Here is a 13,175-nt window from a genome sequence, read left to right on the forward strand (position 1 = left end):
AAAGTGTTACTCTGGTGCATCTGAGAATGCTCGCTCTCAGACGTGGGTAGGTGCAGAGGCCTCCCTTTTCACCCTCCTTTCCCCATCTCCATTACAGCTGCGTGCAGCTGGACCTGGCGCTTGGGGACATGGTTTAGTGGGTGACACTGGTAGCAGGGTGATGGTTGGACCAGGTGATCTTGGAGGTCTTTTCCAACCTTAATGGTTCTATAGTTCTATGATTTTTTTATTATTATTATTATTTTTAGTTTTTGGCATCAGTGCAGCTCACAGTTCAGTTTGCAAGAAGAGGTACCACTGCTTGGGATGGCGGAGGAGGTTACCAACACTAGATACTCATTTCCACACCACTTTCCTGGATGGCTGAGCCGCTCTGTGGGTAATCCGAACCCTGTTTAGAAGATCCTGCTGTAAACTGTTGCTGGTTTCATTACGAGGCAGCGATTCCACAGCTGTCTCATGAACAGCTTGTTCATGGGCCTGGGCAGACAGCTGGGGTTGATAATGTGCTGTCCCATGCTACGCCATCCCTGCCTGAGAATGGTGAGCTGCAGTCTCTGCTAGCAGGGGGAGATTCCCCAAGGTAGACCAAGCATGGACACTTTCTACCTCCGTTTCCTAAAGAAAGAAAGTGTGATCGTGCTATCTGCTATACCTCTAGCTCCTTTTGAAACCCTTGGACAGCTTGAGCAAAATCTCTCAGAGATGCCAACGGTATAGAAAGCAAGCAGTCGTGCAGAAGCTACCTTCTACATGACAGAGGTCCTATTAATGTTCCCACAGAAGGAAAAGCGACAACAGGAGTAGATGCTTGATCCCAAGAATCCAGATGGGCAAAGGACGTTGCCGGCATGACTGATAATTTCTGCCACTCACAGACTGCCCATTGCATGTTCAGCTCTATCGGAGAAGGTTTAGAGGACAATGTGCTAATAGCGTTACGGGGTTCTTAAAATTCCTGCTGGTGAGTAGTAGTGAAGCTGGCTGGCTGGTAGGATGAATGTTTTGAAAGTGCTGCACTGCTACACAGTACCACAGTACCATCTGTAATTTCCTTACAGTGTTTCTAAGAGTTGAGCAGGTATTAAATACAGATTTTATTTGGCTATGACTAACCTTTTATTCAGTTTAGAATTAAATAGTAAAGTCTATGGGGGAAAAAAAGCCCTCAAGACATCCAAAGAGTTATTCAGTGTTACAGTCAGCAAATTACCTTTAACAGCACAGAATATTTCACAGAAGAGAAGTCAGCTGCAGAAAGCAATGTCACAACAACAGGACAGCTCTGTCTCCTTCTCAGAGAGCAGGGATATTCCCACTCAGATGTGATTTTATTTCGTTTCTTCCTTTGGCTTCCATGCATTTTGGGCATTTAAATATAATATTTGCAGATCTCTCACTATCAAGTGTGAATCTAAACAGGACACATACCTCAGAGAATGCCTACATCTTCAGAAAAGCGATGTGGCGTGCTTCTGAGCCAGCTTTCTCCCCTCCATCCTTCCTGGTCCCTCGCATAAATGATTGAATAGAATTTCTCCTACATACGGAAATTTGCTCTCTATAGCCAATAGTACAGTTAGGTTTTCAAACTAATGTTTCTTCTAACAAATAACTCTACAAGCACCAAGTATTGTAGAGGCAAGTACCTGGCACTGTAGCTTCCACCCATTTGTTCATTAATATGTTCCAGAAGTAGTTTGCATAAAATTTTAAATTTCCTACCCAGCACAGAAAATAATCATTGGCAAGAGGAAACAGTGCAAAGAGAAAGCAAAACATATTGCTGCTGACCAAATTTCCATAGATCTCTGGGACTCAGTGGAAAGTACATAGTTGTATGAAAATTAACTTCCATGGGCCTACGTGGATGAATGCTGTTATTATTCCTGTAGAAACATATCTAGGGAATCTTATTCGTAATTAAATAAGCATGAAATAGGCACTAGCCTTCTTGTTCCTTGTCCAGGATACTGGAAAAATGACTGCTTTAGACAGGCAAATACACTTGCTGTTCTTTGTTGTAAGGTGTATACCTCTGTTTTAGTTCTGGTTGCACTACCTGGTCTATCTGCAAGTGAAAATAATAAGCTAGTTTCTTCACCATTTTCCTTAAAAATACCAAGTAGCAGGTGTGCCCTAAGCATACAAAATTAGCTCTAATTTTGCACATCTTGGAAGCTGTATGCTGATAAATGGAACAGGATCTGAATTGTGGTCAACAGGGAGCTATGTAGATGGATCATCCTCCCTCTCCCCTCCTAACCACTTCTTTGGTGGCTTTTACAGGGCGACTACAACCACATTTCAAGCAAAGTTTCATTTCTGGCAAAAGCATCTGACCCTGAACTGAAATAGCCAGCTGGAAGTTCAAATTCTGTTCTGAGTTAATCAGGTAGTCCTTTTTGAAGGACAGTGGCTGAAAAAACAATAGCAAACACTCATAACATAGAGTTTAATTTTCTAGTAACTAAGATGGGCTCCTAGTAGGGCATGGGGAAACTAGATTTACTGTTCAGGTACTGAACTAGGGGTGCATGCCGTGGTTGGAAAAGATCAGCGAGGTTTTTACATTACTGTATATTTCAGGTGTTTAAAATAAATCACACTGCACAACACCTCTCCACAGATACTGAAAGCAGTGTTCAGTTGCTCACACAGAAAGCAAAACAGAACTGTTTCATCCCTCTAAAATACGAGTTTGGTAAAATACACATGCCTTGCATCTGCAGGTCGCTTAAGCCATCCGGCTGACCAAACTGTCCTCAGGTATGTTGACATCTCTATGCTAAAGGAAAAAGGCCCTGTGTTCTCCCTGGCAGTACAACTACGAATTACACATAAACCTATTGTAGGCATCTTTTTATGATGCATTTTGATATCAGTGTATCTCCAGCTGGTAGCTGGTATCCTGAGATATGTAGCAGGCCTTACTATTCAATATCTTCGTTTTTTTATTTGCACCGAGTAACACTTTGTTCATGTTGGTTTTAATCCTGCAAAATTTATGCACATGCTTACACTGGTGCAGTAAAAACAGTCCTGCACTATGCTGTCATTGGTCTTCACAAAATAATAATTAAAAATGAGCAGCTCTGAAAGTCTTTCCAGGTTTGGGTCCTAAAATTATTCTGTAAATGTGTGGTTACTTATGGTTTTCATGTGAGGAAGTTTATCCTTGTTTTATAGAGATTCTGTTTAGAACCTTCTGCCTTTTGTCTGAAGTTTCTGTTACACCATAAACAATATGCTGTATTTTGTACACTGGAGTTACCCATGTGGAAAGATAATGTTCACAAAAAAATATAACCTAGTCTTAAAAAATAAATTAACATTTTTCCTTGACTTAGAGATTGACCATTTTGTACAGGAAGAAATATGTGGAAATAATTTACTTGAAGAAATGGCAATTTGTGCTGTGCATTCCACTACATCTGCTATGAAGTAGTACGATAAGAAATACACTTTAGTCTAACAGTTCTAATGGGTAAGTGTATTCACCATAATAATTTCTAAGCGGTTCTACATTCAGAGTTGGATTATTGTAGCCAGTGAGTACCTCAGTACTCACCAAGACCAAATGCCATTCACATGAATTTATCATTTGAGTACATAATCAGGCAGTAACTGGTTCTCTAATAAACTACATTAGTTCTACTTGTTAGTTTGTTTTGTTTTGTTTTGTTACCGTCTTCACATGCAATATCCCATTGCATATAATTCCTGACCTTTCATGCATCTAGACACCCCCCCCCCCCCCATTGCTAAATTTCTTCAAAAGCTACAGCACAGACCTCTTTTGTTATTTGCTCGAGGAATAACTGAAGACAAGTAGTGGCTTATACCATGCCCATGCCTACACTAAAGGCATTTGCACCAATTCATAAATGAAGTGACATCAATCTGTGTTTATTTGGGCAAGGCGTTAATACACGGATCTGTGCGTATGGGAGTATGGGGGTGGATTAGTTGACCTATAAAGGTCCCATCCAGCTGATTTTTCTGTTTCTGTGATTTCTAAGAAGAGGGGGTGGAGGACAAACTAACAGATGGGAAGTGTGTTTACTCTCTCTTGTTTTCAGATCTCGTATATCAGCGCCCAGCGATGCCAGCTGAATGTGGATTTGGGGGGGAGGAGTGTTGATGGCTTCAGCCCTCTTTATTTCTGCAGAGGGAAATAATATGAGTCTTTCAAAGTTTATTCCTGAATGACATTGTTTTGTCTTGCAGTTCAGAGTGCTAGACCACGAATCCCTTCTGCACCTAGAGAGGCATTTGTCTTTACAAAAAGCTCTATCTGAGCAATTCATGACGGTTAATAAAGAAAGCACTTTGAGTCCTGACACACCGAATATTACACAGGTAAATCAGTCTTCAGAAGCTGATTGCAGACAAGTTATTTCACAGGATACATCTTTCATTAGCAATACTAATTGCTTGAATGCTAGGCATCTACTGAAAGAGATGAGAAAAAGGAAAACAGAGTTACAGAAACAATAACAAAATGACATATGCAGGAATGACAGCAGGTGGTAGAGCCATGTGACATTGCATTTGCCAAGTACAATTTGTATTCTCTCAGGTTCTGTGTTTTCTGCCAAATATTACCTTAAATTCTCAGAATCCAGGAGAAAAAAATAACATTTGTCTTCATTTTTGCATGGTATGTGGTAATATTTTCAATTGATAGTTATAAGTATTGTTCTTTTAATATATTATATCCTCCTACTTACAGTCTGCTACTGATAAGCCTAATAACAAGAAAAAAACATGCCAGGTAGCTATTCAAAGGGCTTTTAAGCACAGCTGCTTGGGCAGTCAGGCTTGCGCTGCAGTGACTTCTTGCAACAAGTCAAAGGGATAGTAGCAACTTCTAAGTATAATAAAAGCAAGGTGCACTAGTATTTGTATCAAGGTAATGCTTCATTAATGAGTGGACAATGAAGAATATAAAAGCATGTAACTGGATTTTTCCAAAGGCCGTACTGACTCGGGAGGAATGTCAGAGAGCTCCACTTCCCATTATCTGCCAGAAGCGTTTTCTGCCTAGGCTTCTGTGCATCATGCCTGGTGTAAACCAGGCACGAGGGCGGTGTAAAAGGCTCCATCTGTTGTGCTGGCTCTGATCCACTTGGCAGAAGACAGAACCCATGAAAGCAAGAGATGAGAAAAGGGAATTGTGAACCCACTTCCTCCTCTACCCACTCTATCTGTCCCTGGTATGTTCTCTAGGAGCAGGAGGAGCAGTGTCCTTGCTCTTGATTGCTTAAAAAAAATAATTAGGGGAGTTGGAGTGCTTCATGCATCTAGCTCAGCCCTTCGGTAACAGCACAGGCACCATTCATGGTCTGGATTCAGAGGTTTACATTTCTTAAAGAAGCAAAATGTTTTCTAAAGAGTGAAAGAAAACAAGATTCTTTTTACCTCTTTGGGAACCAAGCATACACTTCCTGGTTGGTTGCTCTGCTTGTAGCTGGTTTCGTTTCTGTATTCAGAAAATGCCAGGCAAATAATAAATCAGGTTCAAGTTAGAACAGTGCTTGTAACAGTTTGTTGTAGCAAAACATTTTTAGATGATGAAATGTTCTAGACAATGGGACTGCATGGACTCAGTCTCATAAGGAGATTCTCTTTGAGATGAGTACTGCTAGTTGCAGGATTAGCCACTTGTGTAGAGTACCTGTACCCCCTTAGCAGGGTCACAATTTATCAAGATAATTCAGAACCTTTTCTTTGTCCCCATTACCTCCTAAGCAAAGCTTTTTCTCCAGAGTCATAAAAAGCTTTTTTCTCCAGAGCTCCTCTTTAACTCACGCGCGACATGATCACAAAATGAAGAGGGCCCCTTTACAGCCATATGAACCCATACCAAGGACAGACAGCTCTACACATTTCTTGTGAAGGTCAAACAGGAAAGGAAAGACCTGTTTGGTTGGAAGCACATCACGAGGCTGGGGAGAGACTCGGTTTCACTCTGAATAGCAATTCTTCCTCTCTTGTGAATGGAAAAAATGCAGAGCAACCTGGTATCGTATGTCCACACTGACATCTAGTGCTGAAAAAACTGCACTAGCCAGTGGGGATACAAAGAGGCAAAAAGGTGTTGGACTGGAATGAAAATACAAAAAAATATAGCAAAGCATCCCTCCTGCTTTATGAAAGTGACTCTCAGTGGGTGGCCCTCCCAGTGGGAAGAAGGTGTCATGGCTCCGTGAACCTGCGTGCTGTGGAGGCACCCCTTGGAGAAGCATCCCTTGGAGAAGCTCACAGCCAGATGCTCCATGTGGCAACCCCTTGGTGCTCCTGCAAACCTCTCTTCAGGACACAAGGAATCATGAGCCCGTTTTGCAGCCACTGGCACTGTGGGACTTAGCAGAGCAGTGCTGCCAACGGCCCAGTAATCTCGATTTTTTCAGATGATGCCTTCACAGGTATAAAATGTTCTTACTTTCCAATCTAAGAAGAGAATTCAATTCCCTGATAAATCAGAAAGTGTATCTCCCTCTCTAAGCTTTTTCTAGAGAAAGGGATCATTTGCTTAACAGTGACTTTTAGTCGTTAATGTTCTCTTACCTCCCATTTCAATACAAAACATTCTTGTTGCTTTCCCACATGCATACAAAATTGCCCTTTGTAATATTTTGCTACGCCTTTAAGGGCAGGCAGAGATTGAAAAACAAAATATTTGTGATTTTTCATTGTGATTTCTATCTTCTGTGGGGAGGTAAAAAGCAATAATAATGTACAGAATAATGAGTATTTTTCAATGTCAGCTGCCAGCATACTTCTTTTCCTGTCACCAGGGAAATTGTGAGATTAAAACCAAGTGCTCTGTGTGCTTCAGAAGTGATATATGCATGTCAGCGTTGGATAAATCATCAAAGGAGAAGAGCAAAAAGGACAGATCCAAAACCGCTGAGATCAATGGACATTTTTTTTTTGTCCCCCATTGAATCCAATGAGCTTTGGATCACGTCCCAGGGGAATGTCAGAGCTCTGCCAGCCCCACTGAGACACTGCTGTCCAAACGCCGGCGTGCTGCTTGGCAAGCCCCAGCAGCAAGGTTCAGCAGCGGCTGGCAGATGCATGCTCCACAGAGGGAATCCTCTTGTTCATAAACTGAATTTCCCAGTGGGACCCAGCACAGTGAGCTTCTTGTTTCTCTGCATGGAGGCGAAGTGGGTCCTGACCTACCAGGCCCTGCTGCTCATGATGACATGCTTGTCCTCCAGAAGTCTGGGATCTGTGGCATACTGGCAAGCTACCTCCTACTGTTTGGTGCCACCTGAGAATATCTATTACCTCCTCTTCCCTCAAAGCACAGCAAACAGCAAATGGCAGGATTTAGCCCTGACTGCTTTGTGAGTGTGCAAGCCTCGGGAAGAAATACGGTTTTCATCCTGTCAGTAGTACCCATCCCACCCTTAGAGTCAGAAAGACCAAGTATTAAGGTGCATTTTCTGCTTTTAATTTTGCAGTTATTTTTTCTTGAATGATAATCACAAAGAAATAAGCATATTGCAACATCTAGGCTCCATTTTTTCCCATCTCTTGTAATCAACAACCATATGCAGATTTTAAAAAACATTTGAGATTCTCATGTCTGGGATGGACAGATTGGGATGAGCAGGGAGGATTGGCAGGCCCAATTAGACAATGAGTAGCATAAGTAGCTGTCAAAAATAAGGATAGAGCAGGAGAAAGCATGTGGCATCTCTCACTAGATAAGCTGTAATGATTGGCATGCTCAGTCAGAAACGTTCTTTTTCTGATTTAACGGGGGCTTAGAGTAGTCTATAGACGAATTGTCTCACAGCTGAGACCATGCAAATCAAGCATTAAAAAAGTAGGGTTAGAGTCTGATGTCAGTTTAAATTCCATTAATATCAGTGGAATCAGGCCAAATTTATACACCCAAATTTATAGGGTGAAAAACTTGGCCTATATTTATTATTAGGAGCAAAAGCATGCAAAACTGCATCACATGTTGAGCATCTTCTTGTAACAAAAAGTAATAGGAGAGGGAGAGAGAGAAAAAGTAATACCAGAGGGAGAGAGAGAAGGAGGTAGAGAAGGAGAAGGAGAAGGGGAAAGGGATGGAGAAGAAGGAAAAGAAGGAGAAGGAGAAGGGAAGAGAGAAAGGGAAGGGGAAAGGGAAAGAAAAAAATATAGGAACTTAAGAAAATTCTCTGTTGAAATTAAAAAACATGCAAAAAAATTACATCTATAGTAGTAACATTGAATTTAAAAACTTCAACATTGGTGTCATCGTATCATGTCTTGTTCACCCTTCCTCTTCCAACTTTCAGGATGGCCAAAAGGACATTAACAGGTTAAAGGTGGCCAGGTTGCAGATTACATTTGGTGCAGCGATGGAACATCCAGAATAAATATATTCAGCTGCCATTAGTTCCTAAGCTTTTGGGAACATTGCAGCGTGTAACAAAAGCAATGACTTTTTTTGGTACAAAACCGGGCAATAATGGATATAATCCCAACTAGGAGCACTGACTTGCTTTGGACTACTTGTACGAAATCTGAGTTACATTTTGGGGAGCAGTGAGTTAGGCTGAATGGCAATAATTTGGCGTGGTGTAATTAATATTAAATTAATTACAGGCCTGGTTCACCAGCATGAGCACTGGCTGCCACTCAGGGAGGCCTGCGGGACCACCGCCGAGGCACAGCGCCCGTGCCTGGCCTCTTATTTACTCAGTGGCTCAGGGCTCTTGCAAATCCCCCAGCTGGGGTGCAGGAACAGCTCTTGTAGAGTCGGAGCTCTTGTAGGCTGTTTTACAAACAGTTGCTACCCGTGAGTGGGGAGTGACAGGATTTTGGCAGCGTACGGCCTCCTGCGGTAGCAGCTTAAGCCAAGGTGGCTGACACAGCCACCAGCCCTGCCGGGTCGTGCTGCCCTTGGCCTAGGGGCTGGCACCCTTGCCTGGAGCTGCCAGAGGGATATGGAAAGCTCAAAAAACGTGACTGAAGCAAAGGGGAGGCCATTCGTGAGCAGTGGCCCTGCAGGAGCTGTTGCCTGTCCCGTAACCTGCTTCCCTGGGAGACAGGGTGGAGCGGAGAGCTGCGAGCAGCCCTGCTTTCATCCAGTGCCGCCTGCGTGCTCGCATCCTGTTCTTCAGATTTGGCTACGAACAGCTCCCAGCTCCAGCTGGCTGTCCTCAGAGACAAAGGAAAATGTAAATGCAGGAGGGCAGTTATGGAGAGCAGTGCTTTAGTCTGCGATAGTGAAGGAAAATAATGCTTTAGAAAATTCACAAAGCTAAACAAAAAAACCTTGAATGGAAGAACCTTGGGGTTTTTTGCTTGTTTTCTTTCTTTCTTCTTTTCCTTATTCTTTTCCTTCTTCTTTTCTTTTTCTTCTCTTCCTTCCTTCCTTCCTTCCTTCCTTCCTTCCTTCCTCCTTGCATATTTCCTTCTTATATTTTGAATAATTGTCCTTTCTTTTATCTGAACACAACTGTTTCCAGAATCCTTTCAGGATTCATATTTCAATTAAAATCACGCTTTATGGTCTGATAGTTTTCTCTGTCCAACAAAATCCCTGTTCAGTTGTCATAAATGGTAACTCACCTGAACTGAAGTGCCTCTGCTGCTAGCGCTCACACAGTGTCTTTGATTCAGGTTCCTATTTGCAAATGAGATTGAAGAAAAGATCTTAATGCACTTCTGTTTTTATAAAGGCTTTATGCAAAGGCAATTGAAAAAGTAAAACCAAATAAGGATGCTAAAAACTTTAAAAAAAAAAAAAAAAGTGTTGTTGAATCCCAAAATATTCACATCAAGAATTCTTTCCCAGTGGACGAAACTGGAAGAGGGTGTAGTGCTTGGAGAGAAGCAACGTAGATCACAAAGAAGTTTGTCCTTGATTTTCAGCTATCTGGTTTGATTGTTTGGGCAACTTATAAGTCACTTTGTTTCTTGTTGATTCAGTTCCTCCCTTTCTACCTCCTACCTCTTTATCATCTTGTCAGGTTAAAACACATTATGAATTGTAAGAAGCTCAAAGGGCAAGTTAAAAGAACCTTAATAAGCATGGAAGGTCAATACATTTTATACTGGATCCTGATGATAAGAAGAGCTTTGGAAATACAGAACTCTTACAGAAGTTATCCAAGCAAATGCCATTTACACACAAACAAACACAAACACACAGACAAAAGCTACTGATGTGAGGGTGCTAAGCAGAACCATGAAACCCACAGTGTGCAATAAGCATTTCTGCAAAAATACCCCGCAGTTCACATACAGCAGGGTATATCTTAAAAAATGAGTCCCAGAAATACTTTATTATGTAGGGATTACAGTGGCTAAAGCAGCCACTTTTGAGCTCACCTGGGGATTTATAGGTATGACCTATACTTGAGTACAATAGATAAATATTTTGTCAATCAGCAGCTGACATAAAATAAATATGTTTGACTGCTACTGCTGCTGTCACAATTAATCACAGGATCTCAGGAATCAGATCCTACAGCACCTACTGTTTTTCATTAACATCACTGCGCAGTGCATATTAGGGCTTTCTCAGGTTGGGAATTAATTCTTATTAAAATGTCTTGCAGGCATCAAAACTGAGGTAATGAGACAGGAATAAGCTGGGAGCCCAGAGGCAAACGGGGGGCTTTTATATAGAACAACTTCTTAAAAATCAATTGAGGGATACTCACGAGAAAGGAGAAGTATGCCAAATGGAAACATCTTTGCCTGCTGCCAGAATAGAGCCTTTCACGCCATTTTTAAGAGGTAGGGTGAGATATTGTTAAGGTTGATCAGTCCCAGAGGCAGACAGCAAAGAATTTTCTCTCTCTTTCTCTCTTTGTTAACTGAGTTGATTGCCAGCTCAGACTGTTGGTGGAAGTTTAATTATCAGCCCTGTTGTTTTCATTATAAACTGCTCTTCCTTGGGGTTTTATTATTTCTGTTCTTAAGGCCTTTCTATGCATGGTTTGATCATGGAAGCAGCAGAACTAGATTGATGGAGAAACAGATTTAGTCAGACTGGTGCTGAAATTGTGTTTAAAAAAGCCTGGGATGCCTCTTCACCTCTTTTGTAGCACACATGCTAAAAATCTTGCCAGTATATTTACCAGAGTCCAACATAACTGGAAGCACACCAATAGTCTTTGCAGAAAAAAACTCACTGAGACACCTTTCTAGGATTCATATCATTAATCCAGAATCTGTTAATGAGACTCCAGCCTAGCACATGTCCAACGGGCAGGTCAATTGGTCAACGTTTGCTGAATTACATTTCAAATATTGGTTATTACAGAGCATATAAAATCTTTTCCCCATCCTCCTCTTCCAGATCTGGGATATACCAACCTCCCAGTTCTACTGGTTAATAAAGGTCTGAAAGTACAGCTGTTGTTGCGAGGCTTAGATGTGTTTTACATACCAGCAAATGGATATATCTCAGGAGTGAGAACCTGAAAACAGGTTCTTAAAACAGACTTTGGTAAACAATATTGCTTTATACCGATTTTCAAAGAAAATTGGAGATTTTTGTTGCCATAAATCGAAGAGGATTGAGAAGGAGTGGTGAGCTCTTCTTCTCTGCAGCAGGCAGCATTTCTGAAGTCCTTCTCATCAAAGTATCTGTTAGCTACCTCTTCAGGCGTTTAGAGGGCTACAATACATATTTTGGAAGGTGTAATTATACAGCAGTAAACCCAACATGTTTTGTGGCCATTTGTGTAGGCAGACATTGCATAATGCTTCCAGAAAACTTCCCCATGGTGGCAAGAAACGAGTAGGAACTTACTAACCAAGTTTTACAAGGCCAAAGACAGCCACTCTTTGTGTTTAACCCTCAGGATGTGTCTTCCCTGCCCAACCAGGTGCAGTCACACTGTGGAGCTGCATCCTGGTGTCACCATCCATCTCCATCCCAGCCCCTTCCTCACAAGAGGGCAGTGATGAATGGAAGTAGAAGAATTTGCGTTGTTTTTTTGTAGAGCTGCTAACCCTATATATATATCCCACAGACTTCACCATTATACTAATTCAATCTGCTCAGTGATCCCTTTCCAATAAACCACAGGTCCATAACTAGGAGGGCCCACCACTCTAAGTGGTTAATCCTGCAAAATAGCTCTCCATAGCTTACCACTAGGACTGTAGCTAGCACAAGGATTTCAGGTTATAACCCAACCCACTCCAGCATGAAGAAATCGCTCAGATCTCCAAATCTGTGGACAAAGAAGAGATCTGGGCACAGCACCCAGCTAAGAGCATGAGCAAATCCTCAGGGAAGGTCGGCCTGTGAGTCACAGGTGGGCAGACAAATGGGGGGTCATCTTCAGTCCCCTGTTGTAATCTGTCTTCTTGTCACAACTGAGCTGCTTGCTGATATTTTACCCTGCAAATACATCTGTCGTGCCCCAGGCAATGCCCCGATCTTGGGCAAAATCTATAAACCATTTGCAGATACTGAATTAATCCATTTTAGTGTACGGGGATATGCGTTATCCAGCCTGTCCAGTATGAATTTTAACTGGTGTGTAAGCAACCTGCAATCATTGTTCTGCGTGGTGTTTACGGGTGTTTTTTAAAGATACCGCCTCTGCCTGGAGCTGCGTGGCTGGGGTGGTCCTTCATCTTATGGTAATGCACCCCGAAGAGGGGGCCCTTTCTGCCAGCTCCCTACCCAGTCCTGCTCGCTGGGGTGGCCGGGTAAGGCCCACAGCCCCTGGGGAGCAGAGGGAGGATGAGGACAAAGAGACCCTCCCTACCTATTCAAGGAGAAATCTGCATCTGAAAGTGCCTGCTGGAGATGGGCAAGGCGCCAAGCAGCAGGGAGAAGGGCCAAGCTATAGAATATAAACGAGGGCACACTGTTATATTTTCCTGTCTTTAAATCAGTGTTATCTGTTTAAAAAAAAATAGGAAAGGAAAGGAAAGAAAGGAAACAAACACATGGAACTGCTTCATTTGGCAGCAAGACAGAGTTTATATTCATATCCAAGGCAGTACAACATCCCTTCTCTCCCACAGACCCTCTGCCTCTGTGACTCTTCTCCTCCTTCCTAATCCCACAGCCGTGCCCCTGTCCCACCTCCCCCTCTTTAATCCACCACAGAGCCTCCACCAGCAGATAAATAGGCTGGATCTGCAATAGCCCTGGGAAGCAGCAGTCCAGGCAGTGTTTTCTGAGC

The sequence above is a fragment of the Oxyura jamaicensis genome, chromosome 2, assembly GCF_011077185.1.
Source record: "Oxyura jamaicensis isolate SHBP4307 breed ruddy duck chromosome 2, BPBGC_Ojam_1.0, whole genome shotgun sequence".
In the NCBI taxonomy this organism is placed as follows: domain Eukaryota; kingdom Metazoa; phylum Chordata; class Aves; order Anseriformes; family Anatidae; genus Oxyura; species Oxyura jamaicensis.